Raw genomic sequence first — 15,694 nt, 5'->3', positions numbered from 1 at the left:
GGTCCTTTGGTGATAAAGTGCCCTAGATATATTTAGAAGGCACTAGTTTCATGGGCATTTTCGTAACCAGATAAATTATTTGGGATGAGAAATAGAAGATGGGCCGTCTTTATCATTTTTGCTGTGATCCAGTGCTTACTTGGAGGGGTGGGTGTATCCATTTACATGACTATACAAATTCCTATAAATCAAAATCTTGAGGCAAAGTGAACCAAACATGAACACCAAACTTGAACCAGCTAAGTTAATTTCCTGGTTAACAAACTGAATCACCCATTAATAACAATTTCTTAAGCCCAAGCCAAACTGATTTTTAGATAAAAGATCTGAGTACAATGTTGCATGTGTTCTTTATTTGCTTAGAATTATGGTATGATTATTAAACAATGAATTTGGAGTGTAAGTCATAGAGTTTATACTATTCAGAAATTTTTTTTAGCAAGAAAACGACATGTTGATCCTAGCTGTTGTCTTTCCTTTTTTTTGAAGTTATCTTTAAAAAACATTAAGGTATTGGGCCTCCCTGATGGCGCAAGGGGTTAAGCACAGCACTAGGAAGCTATCCGCAGCCTCTGCAGCAAGAGTTTGATCCCTTGCCGGCCAGGGAGCCACCCACGTGGCGCACAGACCTCTCCCGACTCTCGCCCGCTGCTCCCCTCAGCAGTGTATTTCAGTTAGTCTGCCTGTTCTGTTCACCGTTCTGTCTCTGGTGAATCCTCTCACCCCCTGCACATCTTACCTGTACCCCAGCTCTTGTTTGCATAAATAAATAAATAAATCTTTAAAAAAGAAATTTGAACACATTGTCTCTGTTGAATCCTCGCACCTCTGACGTTTACCCCAGTTCTTGTATGCATAAATAAATTTAAAAAAAAGATTAAGGGCCTCCCCTGGTGGCTCAGTGGTTGAGCGCTGGGCTGCGAAGCTGCCTGCAGCCTCTGCAGAACCAGCTTGATCCCTGGCCACCGGTGAGGGTCCCACATGGCGTGCAGACCTCTCCTGTATCTTGTGCTGCTCCCCTCAGTAGTGTATTTCATCAGTCTGCCCATTCTGTTGCCCACTCTGGCTCTGGTGAATTCTCTCACCCTTCTGCGCTTCTGACTGTACCCAGTGTTTGTATAAATAAATAAATCTTTTTTAAAAAATAAATAAATAAAAGATTAAGGTATAATTGAAATATAACAGTTTCAGGTATGCAACATGAGTCAATATTTGCGTGTATTGCAGAATGATTACCAAAAGTCTAGTAAACATCTGTCACCATACATGGTGGCAAGACATTTTTTTCCCTTGTGATGAGAACATTTAAAATCTCTCAGTGACTTTCAAATATGCAACACAGTGTTACTATAGTCACCATGCTGTACAGTATAGCCCCATGACTTACTTTAAATTGTAAGTTTCTACCTTTTGCCTTTGTGCTTTTTACCCACCCCACATTCACTGCCTCTGGCAACCACCAATCTGTTCTCTATGAGGTTTTTTTTTTTTTTAAAGATTCCATATATAACTGAGATCATGTGGTATATGGTATATATCTTTGTCTAATTTCACTTAGCAAAATCCAGTCAAAGTCCATCCATATTGTTGCAAATGGCAATATTTCACTTTTTTTAATGGGTGAAAGAATTCCATTGTGTGAGTTTGTGTGTGTGTGTGTATAATTTATCCATTAATTATTTGATGGACTTTCCATATCTTAGCTACTGTAAATAATGCTTCAGTGAACATGGGGGTGCATATATCTTTTGATTTGGTGTCTTCATTTTCATTTTCTTTGGATAAATACTCAGAAGTAGAATTTCTGGATCCTATGGTGGTTCTACTATTAGTTTTTTTAGTATCCTCCACACTGTTTTCTAGAATGGCTGCACCATTTACATTTCCAGCAACAATGCAGAATGATCCCTTTTCACAGCATCCTCATCAACATTTTTTATTTTTTACCTTTTTAATAATCATTCTAATAGGTTTTAGGTGATATAGCTGAGGGCTATTTGTAGATACTCTTTATGAAGTTGAAGTTCTCTATACCTACTTTGGTTTGAGTTTTTATCATGAATGGGTTTGGAATTTTTGTTAAATGCTGTTTATCTATGATATAATTGTGTGATTTTTCTTCTCTATCTATGATATAATTTTGTGATTTTTCTTTTTTAGCCTGTGGAGATGATGGATTACATTAATTGATTTTCAGATGTCAAACCAGTTTTAGATTATGGGAGGAATCACAGTTGCAATGTAGCATATTCTTTTCATATATTGTTGGATTTGATTTGCTAATATTTAGTTGAGGATTTTTGAATTTATATTCAGGAGAGATAGTGACATGTAATTTTTTTTTCTTGTAATGTGTTGTCTGGTCCAGGTATCAGGGTAAAGCTGGCCCAGAATGAGTTAGGAAATATTCTCCCTGCTTCTATCTCCTGTAAGAGACTGTAATGAACTAGTATAATTTCTTTCTTAAGTATTCGGTAGAATTCACCAATGAATCCATCTTGGCCTTAATTGCTTTTTAAAATTCATGCTGTAGTTTGTTTTTCCGATATGACAAGTGATATTTTAAATTGTGTCTTGGGCATTTTGAATATATTATTATGAGGGTCTGAATGCTATTTAATTTCTCTTTTTAGCAGGCAGTGCCCATGTTGAGTATAGCTGGAGGGCCAGATAGGTGTGTATGTTAAGCTTTCTGCTGGGCCCTGCTGATAACCACTCTGGAAAAAAATGATGTACTGATTCACATGCCTTCTTGCAGAGAGGACAGGTGGAAATTGACCTTCCCCCATTGGCCCCACTGACACCTTCCTGGATGAAAGGAGACAATAACTGGTACCACCTCATTCTGTCATTTATACCCACGTGAGTGTATAAGATCAGCTCCCCTCTGGGCCCTGCTGCCTCCAGGGAGAGGAAGCCGCCAGTGGAATAGTTGTCTAACCCTCCTAGCATCATTTCATTGTACCTAGTTTCTGCTGGGTAGAGGTATTTACCGTGTCTTGAAGACTTGGGGTGAAAGGGCAGGAGTGTCAGCTAGCCCTACTTTACATGGCCTCATTCATTCTTATTCCTGCCAGATGGGGCTGAGGGCGCAATTCTCCTGTGTCTTGAATCTTTCCTTATAGGGGAATCAGAACACCACTTGCTTCTTCCAGGGGATGATGGAAGATTAGCTCCCTGCTTGGCCCCACTGACTTCCAACAACACTGCGCATCTGCTTCTGAGGAATGGAGTGGTGGAATGGAAGATGGACTCTCTGTTCACCCCTTTGAGATCACAGGGAGGGAGAAGAGACTGGTTTTTCCTTTTGGCATTTGTGTAGAGCAGGGCGTGTATTACCAAAAAAAAGTTTTCTGTTGTTAGGTCACACTTTCCCCATTGCTCTGGCTAAGAAGACCTGATTTTTCTTAGAGTTTTTTCATGTGTGCTTGTTGGTGATTCCACATTGGAGGATTTTACAGCAGCATATCCAGAGTATAAGAAGCCAACCAGGAATCCCAATGTGATGTTTAATTCTGTGTGTCAACTGCATTGAACAACATGTTCAACTGACTGAAGTATAAAGGATGTGCAGATAGCTGTAAAACATTATTTCTGGGTATGTCTGTGAGGGGTTTCCAAAAGAAAACAGGACTTGAATGGGTGGGTGGTCCTCATTCAGCCCATTGAATGCAAAATAGAACAAAAGCAAGAGAAAGGGCTAATTTGCTCTCTGTTAGAGCTGGAAACATCCACCTTCTGCCTCTGCACATAGGCTCTCATAGTTCTCAGGCCTTCAGACTCAGCTGAAACTTAACATCATAGGCTCCCCTGGTTCTCAGGCATTTGTAGTTTGGACTGGAACTACGTCATGGGACTGCTCAGCCTCCAAAATTTCATGAGTAAATCTTTCATAATAAATCTCTTTCTATATGTCTACATATATACTATTTATTCTATTTCTCTGGAGAACCCTATTCAATACTCTCTGAGAACTCACCACTGTGTTGTTTCTCAAGTCCTGAAGTCCCTAGGTACCCGCTGTCTTCTTTCCCCATTTCAAGGTCTTCCACTGCTTTTTTTTTTTAAAGATTTATTTATTTATACAAGAACTGGGGTACAGGTCAGAGGCACGGGAGGATGAGCGAATTCAACAGAAGACACTACTGAGGAGAGCAGTGGGCGAGGCAGGAGAGGTCTGCCACGCCATGTTGGTTTCTTCCTGGTGGCCAGGAATCGAACCCACACTGCAGAGGCTGCGGGCAGCTTCACAGCGCTGCGCTCAACCTGCTGCACCACCAGGGAGGCCCTTTCAGTGTTTTTTGTGTTATGCCCAAGGCGTTTCAGTTATAAAGGGAAGACTTGGGAGGAATGGGGTTACTCCTATCATGCAGCAATCAGAAGTCTAGTCTAAAAAAATTTTATTTATAAAATTTATTGTTGATATGACCATAATATACATATAATATAAAAAGCCTTGAAGAGAAGAACAATTCTGTGAATGAGTTGGTGAATAGCAAGTCCTCTGCAAATTATTCCAAATAAGTACTGGGAATGATAGAACTTCATAGATGCATCAATATGAAGGGTTAAAACAATTGAAAGAAAAAAGCTTTTTTCATGTTTATATTGTAGTAATTCAGACTTTAAGATAATTTGCAACTGTAGATATTGAATTAATTTTTTATTTAGCCTTAATTTTTCCCCTGTGCTGTATTAGAAATTTGTTATAATACTTAAATTTATAAATCTTGTTAAAGATAAGTAGTCCTTGGTCTCTGAAAAGTTTGGTGTGGTAAAGAGAAGGAGAGCCAGGCCAAGTTTCTGACAGGCAGGAACTTTATTGCACCCCCGGGCGAGGCTTGCTGAGGTGGGGGGGGGGGGCTTGGAGAAGTCACGCGATTGGGGGGATAGGGGGGGTTGGTGGTGTTGGAGAAGTCATGCCCGTTGCCAGGTGGGGGCAGGCTTTTATAGGGTGAGGAGAGGTCAGGGGGAAATTGGGTTTGTAGGGCAGGGGGCGCAGTTTGCAGGGTGGGGAAAGGTTTATTGTCTGATTTTTTTCTATGTGGGCTTCCTCATTGCTGCTCCCTGCATCAACCTTTCAGTCTCATTTTTTTCCCCTTTATATAAAATGTACTTGATAAACTTCAGGCTCATGTTGGTGTTGTGAGAGAGGGATCTCCATAGAAAGGGGAGGTTCTATTTTCCCAGCCCCACTTAATAAAGGATGGAACTGGGAGAGGGGGAGGAGAAGACTTGAAACAGTCTTGGAGAGAGGACTTGGTGGAGGTACATGGAGCGGAGAGACATTCACGTGAAGAAGTCCGGCTTGCTTCTCAGCTTTGGACTTGGGGAACTTACTCTAGGAACTTGGGGGACAGGAAAGAAGACACATGGATTTGAGACGTGGAGACACTTGGAAGAAATACATGGGTGAGAAACACTTGGGGACACTGATTTGTACTTTAATTTTGTACCTTTATCCTAAATTTGCCTGGCCCCTGCTGCCCCTTTTCTATGGTTCCCTGACAGAAGGTGCTTTAGATGTGTGGCAAGTTTTCAGGCCTCAGCAGCCCTGCTTGTGATGCAGTAAAACAAGACTGGTGTCTCTTCCTGCCCCATTAGATAAGCATTTCTATCTGTTGCATTTAACAAATTTGTCTTCTTGCAGTTTAAACAAAAGGAAGGGAATCCCTAAGAGGATAATAAGGAAGTTAAACATCAGGTGTTAACAAAGCAAGCTGGTGCCCACCCGAATTCTCCGAATGCTTGCATCAAAAGGACATGCCCACCCTTATCCATCTCTCTTTTGTTTTACTCCTTTGTATAAATAATCCTGCCCTCTGCCAAAGAGCAGGCCGCTGGTCTTTCAGACATGAGTCTGCTGCCCTCCTCAGTTTGTCAAAAAATTAAACTACTTTCCTTCTCCTCAAACTCTCTTTCCTTTTGTTGGCTCAGGGAAACTGAGACCAGTGTTTGGTATCAATTGGGGCCAACCCTGTTTGGCTGGACATTTACCCACCATGGGACAGGTAACTTTGAGTGCTTTACTGGGGAGCTAATTATCCTTTCTTATCTTCCCTTTCTGTGCACATCAATCCTATTAAAGTTCTTTCACAATTAAGAGTGTGCTTTGTTTTTATGTGGCAAATGGCAAAACCCTTGTAGAGCAAGCAGATTTGGGAGTCCTGGGTTGCCCTTCAGTGGGTATACTAACAGTATATCTGTGATGTTATTCAAATTTAAACTGAATCAAACAAACTTTTGCTTCAGTTTTACGATGCTTGTCTAAACATTTAGACTGTATTCTAATTGGATATTTGGCTGAGAGATATTTTATAGGCTGTGATTGAAACTTTATTCATTTTTAAATTCCATTTATTTATCAAAGATTTATTTATTTTATACAAGAACTGGGGTACAGGCCAGCTGTAGGGAAGGGTGAGAGAATTCACCAGAGACACAGTGGGGAACAGAACAGGCAGACTGACTTAAATACACTGCTGAGGAGAGCAGCAGGCGAGACAGGAGAGGTCCGCTGCGCCATGTGGGACCCTCGCCTGCCGGCCCAGATAGAACCCTTGCTGCAGAGGTTGCAGACAGCTTCACAGCGCGGCGTCAACCGCCTGCGCCACCAGGAGAGGCCCCAATTATTTTTTTTTTTAAGATTTATTTATTTATGCATACAAGAACTGGGGTACAGGCCAGAGGTGCGGGAGGGCGAGAGGATTCACCAGAGACAGAGTGGGAAGCAGAACAGGCTGTGCTTAACCCCTTGCACCACTAGGGAAACCCTAAAATTCCATTTAAAATACTGTTTATGTTAGAACTTTTGGAAGGATACACACTTCTATCTGGGCTGATCCCATCAGCCACAAGGATCTTAGAAGTATAACCTTTCTCTAGGGGAAAGATAGTCCTGCAGACCTTTGCTTCTCCCTAGGGAGAGTGATTAAAACGGAGGCAGAGACTGCTTGTTCCAGCCTAGATTCTAGAGCTATTCCTTCGTCATGCTGTTGTGTGAACAGTTTTTACCAGTTCCTGTGATAATCCACTTCTTAATCTCCAGTCTGCACCTTCAGAAATCCTAACAGAAAAAGAAAATCACCTACAAAGGGGAAAATGACTGGACTCAGCCTCTTTTTCTCCCTTCTCTAATATTTAATGCCAGAAGACGCCTCCCTGGTGGTGCAAGGGGTTAAGATGCAATCTATGAAGCTGTCTGCAGCTTCCGCAGCAAGAGTTCGATCCCCCGGCTGGCCAGTGAGCAACCCACATGGCACAGCAGACCTCTCCTGACTTGCCTGCTGCTCCCCTCAGCAGTGTACTTCGGTCAATCTGCCTGTTCTGGTGAATCCTCTCACCACCCCCCACACACCTCTGGCCTGTACCCCAGCTCTTGAATGCATAAATAAATAAATCTAAAAAAAAAAAAATATTTAATGCCAGAATACAGTGGAATGGTGTCCACAAAACTTTGAGGGAAAGAAATTTTGACCAAAGAATATTATAGTCAATGAAGACATTGGTCAACTAAAGAGTTTGGGGACACATTACCTCATATGAAAGCATACATGAAATGTAACTTCCATGAACATTTCTTTGCTAATGGATCTGGAAAAAAGAATTCAATCAAAATAAAAAACAAAAGAATAGAAATGCTGTAATAAACTGACAGGTACATTGGATACATTTAAATATAGATCTAATACTAAAACTCATAAGAATCATGTTTATAGAGTACAAGTAAACAAATCTGAAGAATGTAAAATAATATAACTGAGAAAAATCAGGAGTTGGAAGAAGAGAAATTGGAGGGTATGTGCTTTCATAGCAGGGAATTAGTTACGTCTAAAACTGAAATGTAAAAAAAAACCAAGTGACTGAAAATTTTCTTCAGTCTTAACCTTAGAAAAAGGATATTTTAAGAAATATCACTTGTGAAGAAATAACACTGGTTTGATATTCATAGTTTTCCTTAGTTAAACTCAAATGAAATTTCATGTTTTGATTAAAAATGGCATCCCAACTAAGTAAATGTCATTTATTTATGCATCTACCACCTCGCCATTCATAGATAAGCACAGAAAAATGCCTTTTTTGAAAATTTATTTATGCATACAATAGCTGGGGTGTATGCCAAAGGCAGGGGTGGGATGGCGAGGAGGTGAAAGGATTCACCAGAGACAGGTTGGGGAGCAGAACAGGCAGATTGACTGAAAAACACTGCTCAGGGCAACAGTGGGGGAGTAAGGAGATGTCTGCTGCGCCATGTTGGTCACCTCCCTGGCTGGGGATTGAACTTGTGTTGCAGTAGCTACGGATTGCTTCAAAGTGCTGACACTTTACCCCTTGTGCCACCAGGGAGGCCCCCAAAATGCCCTTTTTGGAGGAGGAGTGACAGTCTTCTTTTCTAACTCCATCTTGTGAGGGCTTCTATGGGGCTAACTGGACATCTTTAAAATGTGTTCCCCATAGTTGGGAGACAGAGAGTACCGGAGTTTCACAATTGCATAGAAATTCTAGAATGAGTGAGAAGGCCTAATAGCTGCTCTTGAAGCAGGACCAGGAGAGTGCTTGCAGTGGTGGGAGTTTCCTGCTTTCCTAGAGTTTGTCAGGACACAGGACATATGATTCCTTCCTGTGGATATATGTGGACCAACTGGAAGTAAAACCTGGTATGGAAACCTCCTGGGGCTTGTTGCATAGCGTTGCTGGCAGAGTGAAGAATACTGAGCAGCAGCCTACCTAGTGGCGCAAGGGGTTAAGACATAACCTGTGAAGCTATCCCCAGCCACTGCAATGCAAGTTTGATCCCTGGCCAGGGAGCTACCCACATGGCGCAGCAGAGCTCTCTTGTCTTGCTGGCTGCTCCCCTCAGCAGTGTATTTCAGTCAGCCTGCCTGTTCTGTTCCCCACTCTGTCTCTGGTGAATCCTCTCACCCCCGACACCTCTGGACTGTACCCCAGTTCTTGTGCACATAAATAAATAAATCTTTAAAAAAAAATAAATACTGAGCATAAGAAGGTTGGTAGTGTACCCCTGGATGCCCAAGGATTGAAGGAGGAGCTGCCAAGGGTGCTCTCTGGGATAAAGAGGACTTCAGAGACCTTTGGAAGAGCCATGGAAAACATAAATCCATGGTTAATTAACAGCCAGAACTGTCAGGGAATAATAGTCAAGTACCCTTTACTTCTTCAACTTTTACCACATTCTTCAATCTAGGAGGAATCTGAAACTGTAGCTTCCCAATGGGGGTAGAAATGAGATAGGAGAGAGTAGAAAGCAGAACCACACACGCCCCTCCCCTGCATCTGACCAGGATCAGCAAGAATTGAAAGATTGGAGACCATAATACAGTAAGTTAAGTGTTGGAACTTTGACTTTTATATGGGACTAAATATTTTCATTTTTCAATTGAGGTTGTTTTTAATGACAAAGATGACTGAAGGATATTTTCTTATCTTCTAGGAGTTCAACAAGTCACGTTCACCTGCACCCAGTAACGTGCTTGCCAAGGGTTCCCAGCACTTTCATGCCACTGTTTTCTTAGAATACTCTCCACTGAGGGAAATCCTGTTTTTTCTTCTTGGCTCAGTTTCAAGTCACCTTCGTGACACTTTCATGGTTTTAATAAAGTGGAAAGTTTTGTTGAGTCCACTATACTGTGTGAGCACCTTAGTTTCGTTATTTGGTTTACCACAATATAGGCACTGCCATGGTTTTCACCAAAGTCTATACTAAGCAGAATTGGGGTAATTTGCTAATATTGAACAAGCCAGTTCTTCGCTTTGCATCTATGTTAGTCTCTGCTCATGGAGAAAGTAGAGCAATATCACTTCAAAACTTAAAGGAAACATAAATCCTTACCCTTGGGGCCTCTGAAATCGTGAGCCATCACCTCATCATCCCAATAAGGGCCCACTTTCTATAAGACTGGTATTTAGTAAACAGGAATACAGCTAAGGTGGTAGTTTTTTCTTTACCTCTCTTGTGTGTGGTAGACTGCATGTATTTATTTATTACTGTAGTTTCTGTGGAGTTTTGCCTTCCTTGTGATATGGTACTTCATTCTGTTCTGAGAAACCTTTTCCTGCCAAGTGATGTCTGCCAGGGGATATATATTACTGTAAAAAGTAGAACAAATTAAAGAAATAGGTCATAAAAAATTTCAGGAACTTGTTGAAGTGGAGAAGTTGCTAAACTGAAATACCGTGACTATGAAATCCCAGAGTCCCAGAATGGAGCTGGCGTTTTGCTTTTGTATAATATTTTATGGTGACTGGGGAATGAGTAAGTGAGTCTATTTTTTAAAATGTCTATGGGAATAACAGCAATACTATCACCTAACAAGTAAAGAGAAGTAAAAGGTGCCACATTAAGAAATGATGGTTTCATCCTTAGTCCCTAGTGGAGGCAGATTCAGTGATAGTATTAGAAATAGTGTGACTCAACAATGGAAAAAAAAAAAAACAACCCAATTAAAAAACGTGCAGAGGAGCTGAAGATACTTCTCCAAAGAAGACGTGGCAGATGACGAACAGGCACATGAAAAGATGCTCATCATCTCATTATTAGATGCAAATCAAAGCAGTGATGAGCAAACAATGCTTAACACCGGTGAGAGTGGCTATTATTCCCCAAACAAGAAACAATAGTATTGGAGAAGATGTGGAGAAAAGGAAATACTTGTGCCATGTTGTTGAGCATGTAAACTGTTAGGGCCATTATAGAAAGCAGTTTGGCAAGATCTCAAAAAATTAAAAATAGGAATTCCGGGCCTCCCTGGTGGCGCAGCGGTTGAGCGCTGGGTTGCGAAGCTGCCCGCAGCCTCTGCAAGCGCCGGTTCAATCCCCGGCTGCTCCCCGGCCACCGGAGGAGGGTCCCACATGGCGCGCAGACCTCTCCTGCTGCCCACTGCTCCCCTCAGCAGTGTGCTTCGGTCCTTCTGCCTGCTCTGCTCCCCGCTCTGGCTCTGGTGAATTCTCTCACCCTCCCGCGCTTCTGACTGTACCCAGTGCATGTATAAACAAACCAAAAAAACCAAACAAACAAATAAATAAATAAAAACATGACTCTATAAAAAAAATAGGAATTCCTTATAATCCAGTAATTCCACTTCTGTGTATTTGAAAATTATGAAAACAACATTAATTTTAAGATATATATATATATATATATATATATATATATACTATCCGAAAAGTGGAAAAAGCCCAAGTGCCCACTGATTTATGAATGAATAAAAAAAAGTGGTATATATGCAAAATGGAATACCATTCAATAGTAAAAAAGGATTTAATTCATCATTTGCAGCAACAAGGATGGACCTAGAGGGAATTATGTTTAGTGCAATAGGAGAGACAGAAAAAGCAAATCATGTATCATTCATGTGTGACATATATTAGAAAACAAGCAAACAGATGAACTAAAGAAAAGCAAACCTATTTTTAAAACTATTAAAAAAGACTATATTGTAAAGAAGGAAAAGTGCCAATGATTCAGAATCAAATGATGGTAAATACTAGTGTTATAATAGCTGAAAGAAGCTATAATTTCTGAATATTAGAGTAGATTAAACATATATCTCTTAGGTCCTTTTAATTGACTTTTACTTAATCAGGCAAAAATGAACCAGTTCCAAAACAAAACAGAAAACCAAAGCATTCCCTACGGAACCAGGTTCACTTCTTTCATATCAAACATTTAGAAAAATTGTTTCATTTCGTTATTTTTACCGAACTCTGCTTTCTGGTCTTAACCTGCCAAGAATTTCTTTATATCACCCAATGTCTTAAACATAGTAAATAACCCATCTAAAAAAAAAAAAGGAAAAGAAGAAAATAGTATGGTAAAAAGGGCAGGGAATTATGAAATCCTCCCATCACAACCCCAGCAAAAATGTAAGCATGTTCTTGGCTAAATGGCTCAACCTTTCAAGTGTCTTCAATAAAATTTCTCATTTGCATATGTAAAAAAGGTCAGTGACTTAATTTAAAAAATGAGAGTTCCCTTTATAACTGAAGAAACATCTAACAACAAAATAAAGAAAAACATATTGAAAAAAAAATCTACAGAAGTAACCACAATGAACAATATGATGTTCATCGGGTCAATGGTCAATGAATGTGTTTTTATTTAATAGTATTTTAAAATAATTTTCAATAATAAATAATATTTAATAAACAATATTTAATCAACTGCCAAATAACTAGTACATGTCTTTGCTACTTTTATTTTTTAGATAATAAAGTCAGTATGCATTTTTATTTATTTATTTTAAAGATTTATTTATTTTTATACAATAGCTGGGGTACAGGCCAGAGGCATGGGAGGGTGAGAGAATTCACCAGAGACAGAGTGGGAAACAGAACAGGCAAACTGACAGAAATACACTGCTGAGGGGAGCAGCGGGTGAGACAGGAGACGGTGTGCCGGGCCATGTGGGACCCTCACCTGCCAGCCGGGAATTGAACTGGCGCTGCAGAGGCTGTGGACAGCTTCACAGCGCAGTGCTCAACCAACTGTGCCACTGGTGAGGTCCAGTATGCATTTTTTTTTTTAAATTATGCATACAAGAGCTGGGGTACAGGCCAGAGGTTTGTGGGGTGAAAGGATTCACCAGAGACAGAGTGGGGAACAGACAGACTGACTGAAATACATTGCTGAGGGGAGAAGCAGGCAAGACAGGAGAAGTCTGCTACCCCAGGAGTAGGTCTCCTCCCTACTCTCCACCCTCTCCCTGTCCTCTGTTCTATGCAGAGGCTGCTGACCGCTTTGCAGTGCTGTGCTTAACCTCTTGTGTCACCAGCGAGGCCCAGTATGCATTTTTTTTTTTTAAAGATTTATTTATTTATTTATACAAGCACTGGGTACAGTCAGAAGCACAGGAGGGTGAGAGAATTCACCAGAGCCAGAGCGGGGAGCAGAGCAGGCAGAAGGACTGAAGCACACTGCTGAGGGAAGCAGCGGGTGGCAGGAGAGGTCTGCGTGCCATGTGGGACCCTCCTCCGGTGGCCGGGGAGCAGCCAGGGATCGAACAGGTGCCGCAGAGGCTGCGGTCAGCTTCTCAACCCAGCGCTCAACCGCTGCGCCACCGGGGAGGCCCCAGTATGCATTTTTAATAAATGGTTAAAAAGAAATGAATCACTCAAATATTATGTATAGATTCCACTTCTCATTTTTCATGCTTTCATGATGGTTTTCCCCAAATTATCTTCTTTCAGCATTCCTATAAATGCAGCTGGCATGTTTGCAAATCTTTCAATGATATATTCAGGGCCTTGGACGTTACCCTCTGAGACCCACATCTGCATGTCTTTCAGGGACTTCTGCTCGCCAGTGGGTGATGATAAACCCTTCCATGTGGATTTCCTGGTAGGTAATAATCTCCAGGGTGAGCCTGGGGGAGTGGCCGAGTACTGTTACATGTAGAGATGGGTATACAGCAATTCATCCAATTTTTTCTCATCTGGAGGATAACAATATTTGAAAACTCCCCACTTACACTATCAAAATAACAATCATAGCCATCAAAATTCTTCCAAAGATCCTACTCTCTTGTGGTTAAAGGCAACATCAAATCCAAGTGTTTTAAGAGGGGTAGACTTTTCGACTCTGCTGTGCCAACAACTTTGCAGCCTTTGAGCTTAGCTATCTGCTCCACAACAGAGCCTGCTGCTCCTGCTGCTGCTTTATCCATCACTGTTTTTCTACCCTTTGTACCACAGATGTCAAGGAGGCCAAAGTAGGCTGGTAGCCTGTCATGCCAACTGTTCCCAGACCCGGCCACTTTTTTTTTTTTTTTAAAGATTTATTTATTATGCATACAAGAACTGGGGTACAAGTCAGAGGTGCAGGGGGGTGGGTGAGAGGATTCACCAGAGACAGAGTGGGGAGCAGAACAGGCAGACTGACTGAAATACCCTGCTGAGGGGAGCAGCAGGCAAGACAGGCGAGGTCTGTGTCATGTGGGTTACCTCCCTGGCCCAGGATCGAACTCATGTGCCGTGTCTGCAGATAGCTTCATAGTGCTGCACCTTAACCCCTTGTGCCACATCTTAACCCCTTGTGCCATCTTAACCCCTTGAGGCCCCTGTCTGGCCACTCTTCAGGCAGCATTTCCAGTCCCTTCCATCAGAAATGGAGTACGTTGTACTACCATGGTTCATGTTGGCGAGGCCGAGTTTTTAATTTTCCACAATTCTGGCCACTTGTTGCCACATTGTCATGTCACTCTCTTTGGTCTCTTGGCTGCCACCCTCATGTAAGGATCCACAGTGAGGAACAGAGCTTCCAGCAGAATCTGTCCATTTTTTAAGAGTGAGACTTCAGCTATCATCAAAGTTACTATTAATGGGGTTACCTTCAACAGGTTTCCTTGATATTGAACTCTTATCATGACCCATCCTGAAACTTGAGAGTCCGCAAGTTCCACTACCTAGTGAAGGTGGCTGAGACTGCCCTTTGTTACTTTTAATGATTGCATGGATCCTTCATACGGTCTATGTTTTTGTAGGTAAACCTCCAAACAATAAAACCAAGAGGAAGAAATAATCCTGGGCACAAGGATTATACTTTATAACATATTATACTTTATTCACATCATCATGTGAGTGTGAATCAAATGACCTGATTTTCAGCTAAAACTGTATAAGAATGACTTCAAAAATTAAGAAAGGGATTAAATATATTGTAAATCAGAGGAGCAAGTTTCTAAAACCTGCCTTTATCAATGCTTTCAGCTGTCTGAGTCAGCAGTAGCCCAAGAGACTCAATGTTTTACTAATGGACCTGTGAAAAAGTGGAAAAATCAAAATCTAAAGACAGCACATTTTTAGAATAAATGTATGCTTAATATTCTGAAGGGATCTTTCAGGGCAATAAAGAGAAGGGTATCCTTTTAGGATATTTAGAAAATTAAAGAGATGTATTTTTGGAAACTTCAGCATTCGAAAATAATGTGTTTTCTCCCAAAATGGTATAAATTTTTTTGTAGGTACAACATTTTATGAACTTACAAAGCAATTTTCCGAACTTCTTTTTTTGTTTGCATTGATCACTTTTTAATAAAAAGCAAATCATTTGAAAAATAGATGATTCTTTTTCTTTTTTTTTTAAGATTTATTTATGCATACAAGAGCTGGGGTACAGGCCAGAGATGTGGGGAAGGGGGTGAGAGGATTCACCAGAGACAGAGTGGGGAAAAGAACAGGCAGATCGACTGAAATACACTGCTGAGGGGAGCAGTGCGGGCAAGTCAGGAGAGGTCTGCTGTGCCATGTGTGTTGTTCCCTGGCTGGCCTGGGATCAAACTTGTGCTGCAGAGGCTGCGGATTGCTTCGCAGTGCAGTGCTTAACCTCTTGCGCCACCAGGGAGGCCCTAGATGATTCTTTTTCAAGTATTACTTTTAGTGTAAGTTGATGAGATTGCTTTCAGCTTTCACTATTCAGTTATCATGGGGTTTCAGTTTTCCTGGCTTTGTCCCCTATCCATTTTCTTAATGATAAGTGGGAAAATTTAAGTTTCAGTGCATGATTTGTATCTTTCTGAAGATTATTTGCTGGAAATGACAGGAAGCTTTAGTGTCTTCTCCTGTAGGCCAACACTGGTAGTCAACACGTTTGTTCTCCAAACATAAAACCAGCCTTGACAGGTAGGGGAGAGAGGTACATGATCTCTACCTGGAAATTACTTGCAAAACCAACTTAATG

At 41.2% G+C, this 15,694-nt stretch overlaps 1 pseudogene across 1 annotated transcript; it reads right to left on the bottom strand.

Annotated features, from left to right (window-relative positions):
• Nucleotides 1–13,164: 13,164 nt before the first annotated feature.
• LOC311170208 (prostaglandin reductase 1-like) lies at nucleotides 13,165–14,388 on the bottom strand (annotated as a pseudogene). Its single transcript has 2 exons — nucleotides 14,346–14,388; nucleotides 13,165–13,771 (listed from the first exon to the last, which is right to left on the bottom strand). The product of its transcript is annotated as a prostaglandin reductase 1-like (transcript).
• Nucleotides 14,389–15,694: the final 1,306 nt, after the last annotated feature.

The sequence above is a fragment of the Talpa europaea genome (assembly GCF_964194135.1).
Source record: "Talpa europaea genome assembly, chromosome: 4".
Taxonomy (NCBI): Eukaryota; Metazoa; Chordata; class Mammalia; order Eulipotyphla; family Talpidae; genus Talpa; species Talpa europaea.
Note: the sequence above shows the minus strand (reverse complement) of the source record. Positions and strands in the feature narration are given on the sequence as shown.